Raw genomic sequence first — 16,359 nt, 5'->3', positions numbered from 1 at the left:
AACGAAGCCGAGTGAGGTTTGCAAAGACACTGCCGAATGATTACTTTCCTCCTCCTTATATACCCAATCCTTACATAAGATAAAGTCAGACTTACATAAAATTTTGATTTACATAACATGTTTTTCCAGGTCACAGCTTTACCTTGAACATACATTGATCCCTATGCATACAGAGTGATGGTGTACGTGTGTGCATGTCAGCATATTTTTCAAAAAACAGCCTAGGTTTGACGTCTGTGTGCATCCTGACCCTTGAACCCTGCATGAGGCAGCACACAAGAGGGGAACAGAGTGAACCTACTCCCTGGCGCCGTGTTAAACCTAACTTATAGGGGAGAAGTGATCAGCTACTTTCCACCATTAATGTATCTATATGATATATAGGCCTAATAATAATCATAGCTTGCCATAAAATGTCGGGTTAATTTCTTCCATAGTCTCAACAAATGGGGCAAATGCTTTGAGTACCTATAGGCCGATTTTGATACTACTCTGGGACCTCTTAATCTTAATACATAATTTTGACCACGGTTAAACTATCATACCACATCTCTTTCATAGATATAAATATAACTTGGTTTGGATGTTACATATGGTTATCAATTTATGGCCGTGGAAAATCACGTTTGCACCTTTCCAGAAAAACCCTGCTTTATATTTTCTACCACTTTACGCAATGAGTTGTTTTTGTTAACGTGACCTCTACAAACCCTTTTGATCTGCTCCTGTTTTGTGTTTTAGATATGTGTCATAAATCCATGATATCCTTGTGGTGACCCACCCCAACTCTACAGTCCCACTTCTAAAGAGACCATTTGATTGGCTGAGGGAGACTCGAACATCGCTGGCCACAGAAGAGCTGGTGACAACATGCGTCATCTTGTGACGCATGTTCTTGTGGTAGACCCACTTGAATGCAACCGTACATTTAATATGTAGTGTATATATTTAGTTTTCAGGAATTACTGGTTATTAATGCAATGATACGTTGGTTGAGCGGGAATGTAATGTGCTTTTGACATGCACAAAGCACAATTCCATACTATTAATATGTACGGTCACTGTGTATTAGCATGTACCATATTATTTCAAAGGCAGTTGCACTTCAAGGACTTTAAAGTACAAAGTACATTCACACACTGAATAAAATGAACATTGAATGAACTTTCGCTGTACTCAAAATTAAAAGTGTGATTATGCACTTGCAAATGAATGCTTTAGTACTAATTTAAATACAATTAATGTCTGCATCTATTAGTTCATGTTTCGTACAATATCGAAGGACTTTTGCCGTACTTAAAGTATATTTGTATACCGATTCAAATAAACATTACATTTATTTAATATTTTAATATGAATACAGGTGGACTGCGTGAAAGTGATGAAAAAAGAAACATTAAATGTAAATGCATGCAATATATTTAATTGTTTCAATTTAGGTAAATATAATGCAATCAAAGTACACTTATAACCACACCTTTCACGCAGCTAGTTCAATTGTTGGCTAGTGTTTCCCACTTCACCATACCTCAATCCACAACCATTTCCAGTGAATCACACACACCATATAAAGACAAGTTCCGGTCAAATCAAAAGGAAATAACCCGTCTTCAAATATAGAACAACTCCCAAACCCAAATGCTTCTTGATTAACTAAAAACATTCAACCAAGCTGTAAAAAAAAACAGACATTCCTTTGATATGCCCTTTGTGCTTACAAAGATGACGAGCCATCGGACAGGGGTGTGAGAGAGAGAGGGAAAGATGGAAAGGAAAGGATGAAGAAAGAATGGCAGGCCACAAGTGCGTGAGAGAGAACAAGTTAGAGGATGAAATAAAGGATAGAATGACGGAGGAAGGATGAGGAGATAAGGGTTTGGGTGTTTAGAAGAGGGAGAGGGCGACAGAAGGGAGTAAAGCAGGGAGTGAGAATGAATAAGAAACAAAAAGAAGAGCGAGTGAGTGGAGAGAGAGAGAGAGAGAGAGAGAGAGAGAGAGAGAGAGAGAGAGAGAGAGAGGAGAGAGAGAGAGAGAGAGAGAGAGAGAGAGAGAGAGAGAGAGAGAGAGAGAGAGAGAGAGAGAGAGAGAGAGGAGAGAGAGAGAGAGAGAGAGAGAGAGAGAGAGAGAGAGAGAGAGAGAGAGACTTGTTATGTTGTTGCTCGGCATTCTGCCTGTGGTGAAAGAAGTGCCATGCAGGGTGGCTCGAACCCAGTCCACAGGGCACAGCTGAGCCCTGGGCCAGTCTGCTGCAGGCGGTACAACCCCGCTTCTGCCACAACTCCCCCCCCCCCCCCCCCCCCCAAAACCCTTTCCAACGCCATTGCCAACATCATTATCGCAGTTAGATATTTTGTATTTATGTTTGTAAAGATATTATTTTACAAGTTGCCTGTTATTTAAATGCTTGTGGTTTGCTCTCCTCCCCAGATGTTCAAACAAGGGTTTGAACATGTTTTGGCGAAGGTTGTATCAAATCATACAAGCCAACTATATTTCTTATAGGTTTTAATGTGTGTGACAGCTCTAAGGGTGTAGAATTGTGTGCATGTCATGAAGTTACAGAAGTAAAATAGCAAAAAATAGCAAAATTGACGAACTTAACCGAAATCCTTATTTTTGCCTGTAAGTTTACAAGGCAGGGGTAAGAGATAATTGTGTATGGTAAAATAAAAAGGTTTTCAGTCAACCCCTATGCTTTTTAATCCCAGAAATATATTCTTCTTGACATATTATCTGGTGTTTTCAATTGCTGCTGGTGAGCAGTAGCTTGACAAGTAATGTCAGGGTTGATGCAACTGTATCGTAATACAAGCCTCGTGGGGAGGAACTCCACATTTGGTTATGGAGAAAAAACAAAAAAAAACAAATACATGGCATTCGTGTATGGAATACAATCAGAATGGCTGACCGATTTTCCAAAAATATGAACGCTTATTACATGAAGAAAGCGTATTTCATGATAAAACAATAGCATAGCGAGTATTATACCAACCACCAACTGTTTTCAAGGGACAATGTGCGTGTTGTAATGAAACAAAAACAATAGTATCTTACAAGCTGAACTGTCGTGGTAAAACTTGGTACTCCATTAAGTGCATACAATATATTGTAGATGATAACAAAGTTACTGTGGCTAAAACTCAATTAAAAGTCAATTTGTCATATTCAGCAGTTGCTCCCGTCTAATTCACTTGCTGAGACACATGCCGCTGACTGTAGCGGTGTCTTCCCCGCTGTTTAAGTGTTTGTTTTTCACGCTGTGACTGGCAGCCAGCTTCCCTGTCTGTATGCCCTTTTGTTTGTTTTTGCTTTAAGCAAAGGACATGTAAACTGTTCAATTGCCATTGTAGTTGCAAAGAAACACCACTCCGCCCTAATGGTGTGTGTTGTTCAACATGTTGTTGCTGTGCGTGTTCCGTGCGCACATGCTCTGATTGTGTCGCAGTGCTAAATTTAGTTTGCATCAAGGAAATGTTTCCTTAGAGGGAACATATTATACCACCAGGTGTGAGTGTGTTTAGCCTTACAAGCAATTCAATGGAGGAATGGTTTCAGAATGTGTTGGTGACGATTGAGTCCAGCTACTTGTGTTGACACTCGATGTACAAACGTATTGTATGTTGTACGCCCTGGCAGTTAAATATAGTACTGTTGTATTGTTGTATTGTACACAGGGAATGGGTTCAAATGTAAGTGCAGAATGAACCTACTTGCTGTACCAACAGCGATATATTGTCTCTTTCTTCTGACAAATGTACTTATTGTAAGTCGCTTTGGAAATATGTGCATGTGTGCGTGTGTGTGCATGTGTGTTTGGGCCACTGTTGCCAGGCACAGATCCGTGGTGTCAGCGCTTAAGTTGAACTGGCTAGAAATATACGAATAACCTTAACGCCGGCTGCCAAAGGACCTATTGTGCGTCTGCAGATGTTTTGCAGTGTGTGTGTGTGTGTGTCAGTGTGTATGTGTTTGTGTGTGTGTGTAGGTGTCAGTGTATGTGTGTGTGTGTGTGTGTGTGTGTGTGTGTGTGTGTGTGTGTGTGTGTGTGTGTGTGTGTGTGTGTGTGTGTGTGTGTGTGTGTGTGTGTGTGTGTGTGTGTGTGTGTGTGTGTGTACACACATTCAATTAGCTAGGCCTTGCTTAGCAGTATATACAGACACTGGTAGCAACAAGAGAGATAGAAATAGAAAGGGTATTTCATAAAAAAATAAATAAAAAAAAAGTCCTTGGACAAGACTTTGCCAATAGCAATTTCAAGCCTTGAGAGATGAATATGAAGAGACGATAGAGATAAATTGAAATCCTCCCCTGTTCTCCCCCATTCCCCTTCCACCCCAGTCTTCATTACAATTATAACGTACTTGGTAGATAATTCTACATGCGGATGAAACAAGGATACCCATGCCGATGAGCTGAGGCAGATGAATGCTCCCTTTATAGATTTATCTAAAACAATTTGCTTTGTTGCTTCGCTTTGTTACATATAGAAAAAAGATCCCAGACCACTTTAAACTCATTTTCTCCTCTCCGTTGTTTCTCTCTTTGGAGTAATCGTAATCTCGAACGGTTTTTATTTTCGAGCATTTGAGTATGTTAGTGTGTGTGTGTTTGTGTGTGTGTGTGTGCCAGTGCATGTCATTGGGAAACCCCTTTATTCTATTTGTCTAGCCCATTTTACACTACAAAAGCACCACGATGAGTTGTCCTTAATGAAAGCCCCGCTCTTGCGACTAAACGTTGGTTCGTAAGCACCTTGTTACAGATGTTGTGGGACGAGGACGTTCCCCGTGCCATGTGGGAGATGGAGGGGTGGGGGGTGGGGGGTGGGGGAGGAAATGATGCATAGCCCATGGAGGGACATGGCGAGGGAGACGGAGACACATGTTGGCTCAGGAAAGGTGTAAAAATGGCGGCCAAATAAGCATCCAGGATTTTTTGTGTATGTGTGTCTGTATTTGCGCATTATATTCTCCTGTGTGTGTGTGTGTGTGTGTGTGTGTGTGTGTGTGTGTGTGTGTGTGTGTGTGTGTGTGTGTGTGTGTGTGTGTGTGTGTGTGTGTGCCTGCGTGTAGTGTGTGTGCCTGCGTGTAGTGTGTGTGTGGGCCGGTGGATGTGGCAGGTGACTGCTGTCCATGGTGCTGAAGCTTCAGCTGTGACTGTGGCCACCTGTCTATCTGCTGGAGGTGTTGTCTGTGACTGTGACACACACGGCGCAGCTGCTCAGCATCACCTCCACCCCCCACCTCCCACCTCCCACTGCTGTCCTCCCGGTTCCGAATGTGGTTTTGAGGTGTAAAGTAACGTAGGAATGTATGTCCATCAAAGGCTGTTATTTGCTCGAGAGGAGGTAGTTTCCGGGCTGACGTGTTTGATAATCGGGAGTGCATAAGACTTGTATTTTAGGTTCGTTGAATGGACGGTTGAGACCGATACACCTATTTTATATGAAGCATATATGTAGAACACGGAAACACCGCAAGATGAGGATTCTGAGCACCAGTGTGTGCGCGCACTTGTGTCATTTCCTCTTTGCCCAGTAGGTGGGACTTGGAGCTCGGTCTTCTCTCTCTCTCTCTCTCTCTCTCTCTCTCTCTCTCTCTCTCGCTCTCAATCGCTCTCTCTCTCAATCGCTCTCTCTCTCTCTCCCCCTTGCTCGTTCCCAGTCTCTTATCCGGCAGCCTTGCACCTCTCCGAGGCAGCAGCAGCAGCAACAGTGCGCGCTAGAGAAGGCGACGGAGGGATGACTAAACGACGCAGGGATGATCAGTCGGAACTACATGAACCGATCGGCCGTTTCTGATTCAACGGAGTAATTTTTTTCCTTTCGCAATCCTCTTTTTTTTGATTTTGAGAGACAGACCAACAGTGGTTTTTCCCATCGACATATCTTGACATACCTACACGCTCCCGCACAGATAGACGGATTGGGGCGCGCGGCGCGCTCCCATTATACCCAATTGGTTAAGGGTATTTCATTTTCACCCTCAGAAAATAGGATTTCTACGTCATTAGTTTCAACCGTGCAAACCTAATCTTTCATTCGACGAAACCTTGGGGACTCCTACTCGGACCAACCATGGATTTGTTTGGTGTGTGTTTCTGTGTGTCTCCGCCGAGGATTTATTGTTGTTGGAGGCTGCTCTTTCTTTTCAGCGTTTTTCAGAACTATCTGAGCTCGATGCTCGACTGTCCACCGACGTGCACCTGTTCGTCCAGCGAGATATACTGTAACAAATCCAACGAAGAGAAATTTTTCCCACTATTGTCCTCTCCGAGCACGGGAACCAATGGGAATACCACGGGGCTCAATGATGACCTTTGCCAAAACATCTCCTCCATGTAAGTATTGAATTCAGGCAGTCCTGTTTCCCCATGTTGATATACACAAAAAAGCACACCCTTTATCAAGTTTTGCACGTTACTTAAGCATGTCCGCCTATACCCAGCCTTCCACTAACTTAATCAACGTTAGCCACGGTGCCAATGCATTAGATGCTATAACGACATACATCCCCTCACAAAGTTCCAAACGTGTCCTTCAGGCTTGGCGTGAGTTGATTCTACCTTGGAGAACATAAGGAATAAGGGGTTATACACTCTTGTATTTGGGGCGGGGGGAACTTGGCTTGAACAAGAAGCCTATAAAAAGGCATTATTGACACAATGCCACCTCTGTTGTCACGCGTCTTGAATCAAGAGCAAAAACACTTTCCGAAATGTAATTATCCCGGGCTGTGAGGAGTGTGCACCTGGCGCACGACACAAGATAGGCACCAGTGTTTTTCAAAATGTTCCAAACACGCCGCCCTGCGTCATTTGAACATTTAGGGAAGTGGAAAGGGATGGATGGATGGGAGAAGCGATGGTCCGCAACGGGCTCCACACTGGCCGACCTACACAGCACGTATAGGCCACACGCCTAGGTGAGCTCACGGCTTTAGACGTTTGCGATCCTCACACCTATATATAACAGTCCTATTGCGTAGGCTGTTGCCCGAGAAGCACTCAGGAAATCACCGTACAGTCATTCCATAAACCCCTTTATTCTGAGTTTGGGAAGTCTGGACCTATAAAGCAGGATGAGGAGGGGATATTTATTTACTAATATCACTGTTAATAGCCTACTAGCCTGCTTGCTGTAGGCTATATGTGGTTCAACCTGCATCCCATTCTGGACGACTTCTTTAGGGCACAGAAGATTCATTCAGGGCAAATACAATTCAAGCATAATGTTCTGTCGGTGGAACAAATCACAGCATCGCATTCGCTCACGTCATTGGATTGCTATAACGACCGTTCTATGATATCACGAAGCCCCTGAGATGCTCCCATTACTGAGTAGGCCTACACACACACACACACACACACACACACACACACACACACACACACACACACACACACACACACACACACACACACACACACACACACACACACACACACACACACACACACACACGCGCGCTCACACACACGCTCACGCACACACAGAGACTTTATACGAGAGGGGATTATTATGTGGATGGATGGGAGACCTGTTGGTGCATTGTAGCCCACGTACTGTAGCCTGCATCCACGGGGGCGCGCACAATTGTTCCCTTGAAAAATTCGCAAACGCGCGCAACCTTCCAACATGAGGCTTTTCCAGACCGCCGATGTGAATTATTAGAACATAAAGTCGGTGTTTGTAATGTGCCGTGAATGCACACACTGAATCAATGACCATACCTGCGTATAGGCCTACGGGTAAGGGGGGGGGGTTAAGGTGAAGAAGTCAGTGATCCGTTTGATCATGGGGAAAAAAAAACGTATTGAAGCTGATCTGGGCCCCTCATTTTTTCAGACACATCACGCTTTCTAATCCCGCCGCAGTTAAAAGTGTGATGACAGCAATATGCGGACATTTAGCTGCCTGCCTTGTGCAACAGCTGCTTTGCATTCAAGTCAGGAAGCCTACTGCCCCCCCGGAAGAGTGTGGCGCAGCAGCAGCAGCAGCAGCAGCAGCAGCAGCCCAGTTCCGAGGGGCTGGAGCCAGCGTGTTGCTCATCCTCATATAGCCGGCAGGCAGGATCCCAACTACTGGTTACACTCATATCTTACAAGGCTCAGGATCCAGGGCAAAATGTGGACAAGTTGTCACAGGAGAGTGTAGTAGGCTTTGGCCACGAGGTAGGCCAGGCGATCACCTAAGTTTGCAGTAGGATCTACTGTAAATCGATAGATTTCTGCCGCCAATGTCCCGCATCAGCCTGACTAAGTGGGTGGAACGAGACGGATGCTTTTGGACGGTATTTTGTTGTAGTTTATACGATATTGCCGTTTCTTTCGCGTCGCGATTCTTCTTGGTTCGCTCGGCAACGAAACGCAGTCTATGCGCCGAGCAGGAATTAGGCTACATCTGCTGATCAATATCGATCCACCACGCATTCAGTCATTATTGAGCCGCTGATTTCTCGTTTGATGGTGTTTCATTGAAAATTAAAACCCCGCCTTTGAACAGTTTTTTTTTTCCACCTTGTAGCGAACCAACCGAGATCTCTCTCTCCCCCCCACACCCCTATCATCTAAATCAGTGCAACGACAATCTTTCAGATATTTTCGGGTTGTGTCTCGCATTTGATCAGTTCCTCAGATGCTCTCATCGAGGTCCCACCTCGAGGTGATGCTGACTATTCTATTTTTAGACGTCACTCACTTTAAAGTCTCCTCACGTAAGCTGGACGCACTCCCTACATGAAAACAAGACTCTTAGCTCAGGTGGGAAAAGTTCAATCTTCCTATTATTTGCAGGGCTTGGAAGAAGATTGCAAAGAACGTCCTATGATTTTCCATATTGTGCAGTCTTTTTTCTTCACTTAACAAAATAGGGAGAGATGTCTCTTCTCTCTCTCTCTCTCTCTCTCTCTCTCTCTCTCTCTCTCTCTCTCTCTCTCTCTACCAACCTATCCCTCTCTAGCTCTCTCTTTCTCTTTCTCACTCCCTCTCCCGCTCCACCCACCTATCCCTCTTTAGCTCTGTTTTTGAATCATGCCTTCCTTACAAATTTCAAGCACTTCAGCTCTCTTTTATCATGGTAAATCGCGGTAAAACACATTCCCAGCTTTGTCATGGCTGCACGACGGCTACACAGGCGGTAGTCTATCGCTACCTTTTTTTACAACAACAACAGAGGCGCGAATCAAAATGAACGAGAGAGCAGGAGGCTATTGAGACATATCACTGAAACTTACAGGTGATCGATTATTTTCGCTTGAAGAAAAAACTTGATTTGTTATTGATCCCTTTGTTAAAGACAGTTTGCCAGGAAAAAGGTAAACTACACAGGGGTAGTGGCAATAGCTTATCCTTTCTTTAGCCCAGCTAACTCTCTGCTATATTTACACTGATCTCTTTCTGATGAAGAGGACATGCCGGATCTGGTTTAGGGGGTTTGTGGGGCTGGGAGGCTTCTTGCATCATTGTGTTCCATAGAAGCCTATATCCTCCAGAAAGGATAATATTAATTTTTTAACCATGATTCAAACAATGAAAGAAATGTTAAAAGAAACAAGGGATATGGGACAAGGTTGGAACATCGTGCGTTTCGGAGGACATGGTTTAAATGTTGGATTAGTCTGGGGAGTGATAAATAGAAGGAAGGGAGAGAGATTGTGGAAGAGTTGCCGGGCCTTTAGTGGAGTCAAGGTTTGGAATGGAATGGAAATCAGCACCCCATGGGTAGACAGCTCCGTGGCGCTGAGAACACATACATATGAACTCTGAAGAAGGAAAGGCTTCATGATACTGGCCTGAATCCTGAAAGCCTGTATCTAGCCTGTAACCCCCCCCCTTTCCCAAATATGACATTTATATTTGACGACACACACACACACACACACACACACACACACACACACACACACACACACACACACACACACACACACACACACACAGACATACACTCACACACTGTCTGACTGCCTCTTTCATAAGAATGGCGAGCTACCGTTTTAATACACTCAATTCGTTTTGTTTTGTTTCTGAACTTTCAATTATTATTCACAGATTATGAAGAATTCAAATTACTTCTGCAATATCAAACAAGGTGAATGCAAATTTGTATTTGCTTCTCTACATCCCGAGCTCTCTCATCCTCTCTCTTGCTCTTCCCCTCTTTCTCTCGCTCTTTTCCCTCTATCACTCTCTATCTTCCTCGCTCTCCCTCATCATTTTGGCCCGGATCTTAAACAGAATGAATCAGCGGCTTCAGCGTTTATCTTAATATTCAGAAGCCAAATAAATCAATAACATTAGCAGCCAGATTGTACCATGTCAAAGTGACACGCTTCATCATGTCAGGTGTGTATCTGTAGGTGTGTGTGTGTGTGTGTGTGTGTGTCTGTGTGTGTGTGTGTGTGTGTGTGTGTGTGTTAGGGGGCGGGCGTTAATGTCGATGTGTATGCATCTATTGAAAGGGTTCCAGAGACCATAATACACATTTCACTTAATTGGGCTAGCTGGGACACCTTGACACCTAAGTTCCTCTTTTCCCGAGACCTTTGGTTTGCCTCAAATGATTCATTAGTCACAAAAAGGCTCAGAGAGGTAACTCTGTCTGGCAGTGGAAGCGTGTTGCACATGATAAACATGAAATGACCCCATCTTCTCCTAATGCACCCGGCAGAGGACTTCCAATGAATCATTTTATGGATGGAGCACAAATGGCGCTGGAACGGAGCTGCACTAATGACGCTATTGGAACATTTCTGTCCCAAGTCTATATGGTTAATGTCAATATTAGCCTGAGTAATGCACTAATGCAGTACCAGATTGTCGATAACTTAAAGGGTCACCGTTTTTAAATCGGTCGATTTGAGTCAAACCGCGTTGCATGTTTGACGTAGCACTTTTTAGAAGAGCGTTTGGCGGTTGGAGAACCACAACATCAGTCCTCACCGGAATATAAATAGAGAAAAATAGATCGTGATTATTTGTATTAGTTCTGTGTCCGGTTGGTGAAAGAAGAGAACAAAATAGGACCAATCAAAGCCTACGCACACACTCACTCACAGATACACACATATGTACACATATTTTTATGCGAGCAATTGTGTAGTGATTGCATTGAGCATAACAACTAAATGCAGTGAATCACTTTCCTTTTCTGCCCACACATTATAAGGTCACACTCAGACGCCAACGCACCAGAAAGCAAACTCCCTCTCTCACTCACTCACTCACTCACATGCAAACAAACACACACACACACACACACACATGCACACACACACACACACACACACACACACACACACACACACACACACACACACACACACACACACACACACACACACTCACATTCACATTCACATTCACATACACACAAATACACACACATTCACATACTCTCTCACACACACACACACACACAGACAAAGACACAGACACACACAAACACTACTACGTCTTTACCAGCATGAAGGAACCAATTGTAAAGTGTGCAGACTCTGCCATCAACGCTTGTGTGTGTCTGTATGTGTGTCTGTCGCATGATATTGATATCATGATATTCTCCTGTGTGTGTGTGTGTGTGTGTGTGTGTAAAGTGTGCAGACTCTGCCATCAACCCTTCCAATTTTGCTTGGAGACGGGAACGCATTGTGAGGCTCTGAGTCAATGTAACATTTCCATTCCGTTAAGGCGCATACTGATCATGGCATTGTATCCTCAACGTGGAGGCAAATAGGATGTCCGAGAAGCTTAAGGCTGTTTCTCTCTGCTGGTCGCCATAGGTCATTTGCTAAGGTTTTTGTTGTTTTCCTCTCTACAAAAAGACACATCATAAAATCTCACGATAATAAGTGTTAGTGATTTGGCGCACTGGGCTAAGGGTGATTTTGTTTCACTGGCTTTACGAAAGACACAACTTTGCTTCAATGCTAATTTGGCCAAGTTGTTATTAAAAGAGCAAAGTTATTGAAGTGGATCAAAACAAGGTTAGGGACTCTTATTAAAGAGGTCAAGTCTCTTTTGCCACTCTTCCACTTCCTTTCTGTCAATTTCTCTCTCCTTCTTCACGCTTGCTAGTCTTTGATGCTAACCACAAGAGGGTGATATGATGGCTTCCTCCTCTACGTGTGTGTGTGTGTGTGTGTGTGTGTGTGTGTGTGTGTGTGTGTGTGTGTGTGTGTGTGTGTGTGTGTGTGTGTGTGTGTGTGTGTGTGTGTGTGTGTGTGTGTGTGTGTGTGTGTGTGTGCGCGTGTGTGTGTGTCAACACACCAGTATTTATTAGTCATTTAATTATTCATTTATATAACCTCCAGAATCTGTATTTGATCTATATAAAAAAAACGGCAAGGCCATTCTCAGATAGGCCTCACTGTTTACCTCCTCCCTGTATTCCTGCCCTTCAAAACAGCACACAATCTGTGAAATGTGCAATGTCTGCCATGGCTGATGTACCTGCCACTGACCCTAAGTTAAATCTTTTTTTCTGTATTTCCCTGCACTACAAAGCAAGGCCGAACTCTAACCTTACACGGTATTCAAGGGGGGTTCTCAGTGACCTGTGTGAGTGCACTGTAAAAACTGCTACTTTTTATTTTTTTCATTGAAATGGTTCTTTTTTTAACTACCCACTGCTGCCGTGGGTTCCGTGGCTCCCAGACTAGGTATTACGTGTTCTTTATGCAAGGAAAAAATAACTAAGTGTGCAGGAGTCTCTGGCTGAGAGGACATCCTCTGGACAAGGCCCCATAAAAGGGCCTGGAGATATATGGCTGCTCAAACAAGTGCAACTCTTGAGGTGCTCTTTCTATAGGATTGAGATGCATAGGATTTAGCTTTTCAAATGCCATTCTCACTTGATGCCACTACCAACGCATCCCATTTTATTCAATGCGCCAAGTTATGACATATTTCAGGAATTTTAAAGGGTAATTCAAGCAGTTGAACATTTTTGAATCGCCAGTCATGAAATCCGCTATGTCAGGGATGGGCAACTGGCGGCCCGCGTCCTCACTCAGTCAGGCCCGCACATAATAAAAAAAAAAGAATAATAATAATTGATCGAGTTACAGAAAACTCGGTCAAGAAAGATGAGAAGAATTCATATAATTCGAAGGCAAACCCATGCGTCTAGTTTGCTTAGAAGCGATATCAGTCATTAAAGATATCCACTTAAGTCGCCACTACAACTACTACAACTGCTTGTTGGGTTTGAGTTCATTGAGTTGTTGCACTTAATGTTGGGCCACTGTTTTTCAGTTTTTTGACTTCATTGAATGATGATGTATGTGAGCCCTTTGCTGATACAAATACTGACCATTCATGTGGCTGTTTGAGCATGGAAAACATGAAATGAATGTATGTTGGTTCAATTAACATACCGTACATAGGTTATGATTCTGGATGATTTTTTAGGTAGTGGCCATCCCCAAAATGCACCAGAATACAGGAAATCATATCTACCAAATTCAAAATTGTGTAGCTTCTCTCAGCTCACGTTTAGTTGAAGTGTGCAGTCATGTGGCCCTCCGATGGTTATGATGAAAAATGTGGCCCTCTTTATCATGAAAGTTGCCCATCCCTGCCCTATGTTGTAGAACTACTCTGTCTCCTAGTGACTATTACCTTTTCCTTCCTAGGTTGTTTAGGTATTTGCTAGGTAGCTTCCTATTTGCTTCGTGGTTGAATCGTTGGTATTAAGGTCTCTATTTTTGAAAGGGTGGGATGAAGGGCGCATGGAAAACCATTAATCCCAGGGTGGCGGGTAGGAGGTTGAATGCTGCACATCCTCTGAAGGATTAATCTGGCTATTTAATACCTACGTGTGCCTTTGAAACCATGGCCTCAAACATTGTAGCAATCAAACATCACAAACACTTTTTAATCTTCTGAAATGGCATAAGGCAACAACGGGGAACTGTGCTTCCTTGGTGCAAGGGGAACTCTTTCTGAGTGAAAGCTGTCACACCAGCCACCAAACTTCTTCGAGAAATTGACTCCTCGAGATGGTTGGACTTGTTGGCTGAGGGGATGGGAGATGAAAAAAAAAAGAGTGACATTTTCAATTCGATTTAAAAGTCGGTCCTAATTCAGCTGTAGCGGTCGTGCTCCTGCACGCCGTGACCATGAGACCGCTCCGCTTATGGCCCGCATGTCCCGAGGAAATAACTGGTCCCACTCGCGCGCCGTTATTCAGAGCTGCCTCGCCTGGCTGTCAGCCACACGCATCACAGTCCAAATGGGCTTCTGACTAACGCCAGACACACCTCCAGTGTGATGTCAGAAAAAGCTGAACGTATTGTACTTTTCCGGAGGTGTGTAATGGATCGGTTGGCCTGTTCTGTCCCTGTCTGTTTGTGTACTTCTCTATGTGTGTGTAGCATCTATATTTCTGTCTATGAATCTATAAATCTTCTATATCTGTGTTTATAGAAGTAACTTTCTGTTATCGATCTCTCTCTCTCTCTCTCTCTCTCTCTCTCTCTCTCTGGCAAAGTCCTCATATATGTATAGATATATATACACATATATATATATATATATATATATTGCTACCATATATAACATTTTGCTCTAAGAAACTCGATAAAATACATATCACAGCACATAGGCTGTTAGAACGCTGGAGGTTCTGGTGATGCCTGCCGCTCCTTATCAGTGCGGTCAGCGAGCACGTAGCCCAACGCTCGATACTCTGCATCAGATGCTAATGTGTGGGCTGGTGGGTGGTGGGTGGTGGGTGGTGGGTGTTGGCGGTGGTGTTGGCGGTGGTGGTGGTGGGGGCGGGGGGGGGGGGGGGGGGCGGTAGGTCCTCTCTGTGCGCGGTCATCTGCTGTGTGAGGTACCCATCTGCGAGCGGAACGCCGGGCCTCCGCATCCCTGTCTCCACGGGCATAGCGCCCGCCTCGCTCACCACGCCGGGCAAAACGTCACCACGCCCCTCTCCACGCCACGGCACGGCACGCCATGCAAGGACACGCAACGCCACATGCACCGCACCCCCGTCGCGCTACACCACACCCCATCACGCCATGCAACGCCACGTCAAACCACACGCACCCCTCCGCACCACGCGACGCCGAACCACACCACGCCCCGCCATCACGCCAAGTCAAGCCACGCCACACTATGCCGCACACACACCGCACCACGCCACACCGTGCCACATAACTGTTTCCTGTCTCTCTCTCTGTCTCTCTGTCGCTCTGTCGCTCTCTCCCCGTCTCCCTCCTCCTCTCTATGGCTGTTGCCCCTATGAGCCATAGGGTTTCTAAAAAAGCTTGTGCTTTCTCATTTTCCCTCCAATGTGTTTTTTAATTTGCTCTCATTACGCGGCGGCGCTACCTTGCTCAGAGCACCAGTGTGGTCCAATTAGAGTCACTTTGTTCTGCCGTGGCCCAGAGCGGCCCGCCGTGTCCGTGGCTCATCCCCTGTTCCCCATTTAGCGTACGTGACGACATGCAATATTAATCGCCCCCCCCCCCCCCCCCCCCTGATTTTTGGGACGTACATGCCTACGCGCTCTCTCTTGCTATCTGGCTCGATCTTATCCCTCTCTCTTTCCGTCTCACTCTCTCTTACTCTCTCCATCTCTCTCTCTCTTTCTCTCTCTCGCCATGCTGTCTCTCGTCACCTCTCTGTTGCTCTATCTGGTTCCCTCTCTCTTTCTCTTTTCCCCCCCCCCCTTCTCTCGCTCTTTCTCTTTCTCTCTCTTGGTGTCGCTCTCACTCAAACATAGTCATCCACACATAGTGGTACACACATTGTCACAATCACATTGAACAGATAGCAGACCCTCACAACAGACGCACGCACGTGCACATGTAGTATTCAATGGTACGGTACGTGTTTACCCTAGACACACATATGAGTTAAACACCTCATTAATCTTTGGTTTCACTCATACAGGCATACACAACACACAAACACACACACACACACACACACCAACACACACACACACACACACACACACACACACACACACACACACACACACACACACACACACACACACACACACACACACACACACACACACACCAACACACACGAGCATATAAAAACGAGTAATGCAGAAGCCATATAAATGGTTTCAACTCTTCTCCATGGGAGGTTTGTCACTGGTGGGTGAGGGTGTATGATGGAGATCGTCAGTGCGGGGGAGGAGTGTAAGACAGCCAAGATCAAATCCACAATGTACTTCTTACACTGTGGGAGCACAAAATCATTGATGTTGTAGCTTGTTGCTTTTGTCTGGAAGATATTTGATTGCAAAAGCCAGCATTTATCATTTAAAAGCCCCCCCCCCCCCCCCCCCCCCACACACACACATCCTCCTGGGTTGTATTTAATATACATGGC

The 16,359-nt window shown here is 44.8% G+C and overlaps 1 long non-coding RNA gene across 1 annotated transcript in view; it reads left to right on the top strand.

Moving 5' to 3' along the window:
* The first annotated feature begins 5,657 nt into the window (after positions 1-5,657).
* Positions 5,658-16,359, top strand: part of LOC132464670 (uncharacterized) — a 33,751-nt gene continuing 23,049 nt past the window's right edge. The window contains exon 1 of the long non-coding RNA XR_009527321.1: positions 5,658-6,339. This is a non-coding gene — a long non-coding RNA (uncharacterized LOC132464670). The remainder of the gene's footprint in view (positions 6,340-16,359) is intronic.

This window comes from Gadus macrocephalus, chromosome 9 (assembly GCF_031168955.1).
Source record: "Gadus macrocephalus chromosome 9, ASM3116895v1".
NCBI lineage: Eukaryota > Metazoa > Chordata > Actinopteri > Gadiformes > Gadidae > Gadus > Gadus macrocephalus.
The sequence above is the reverse complement of the archived record's forward strand: the minus strand, read 5'-3'. Positions and strand labels throughout refer to the sequence as shown.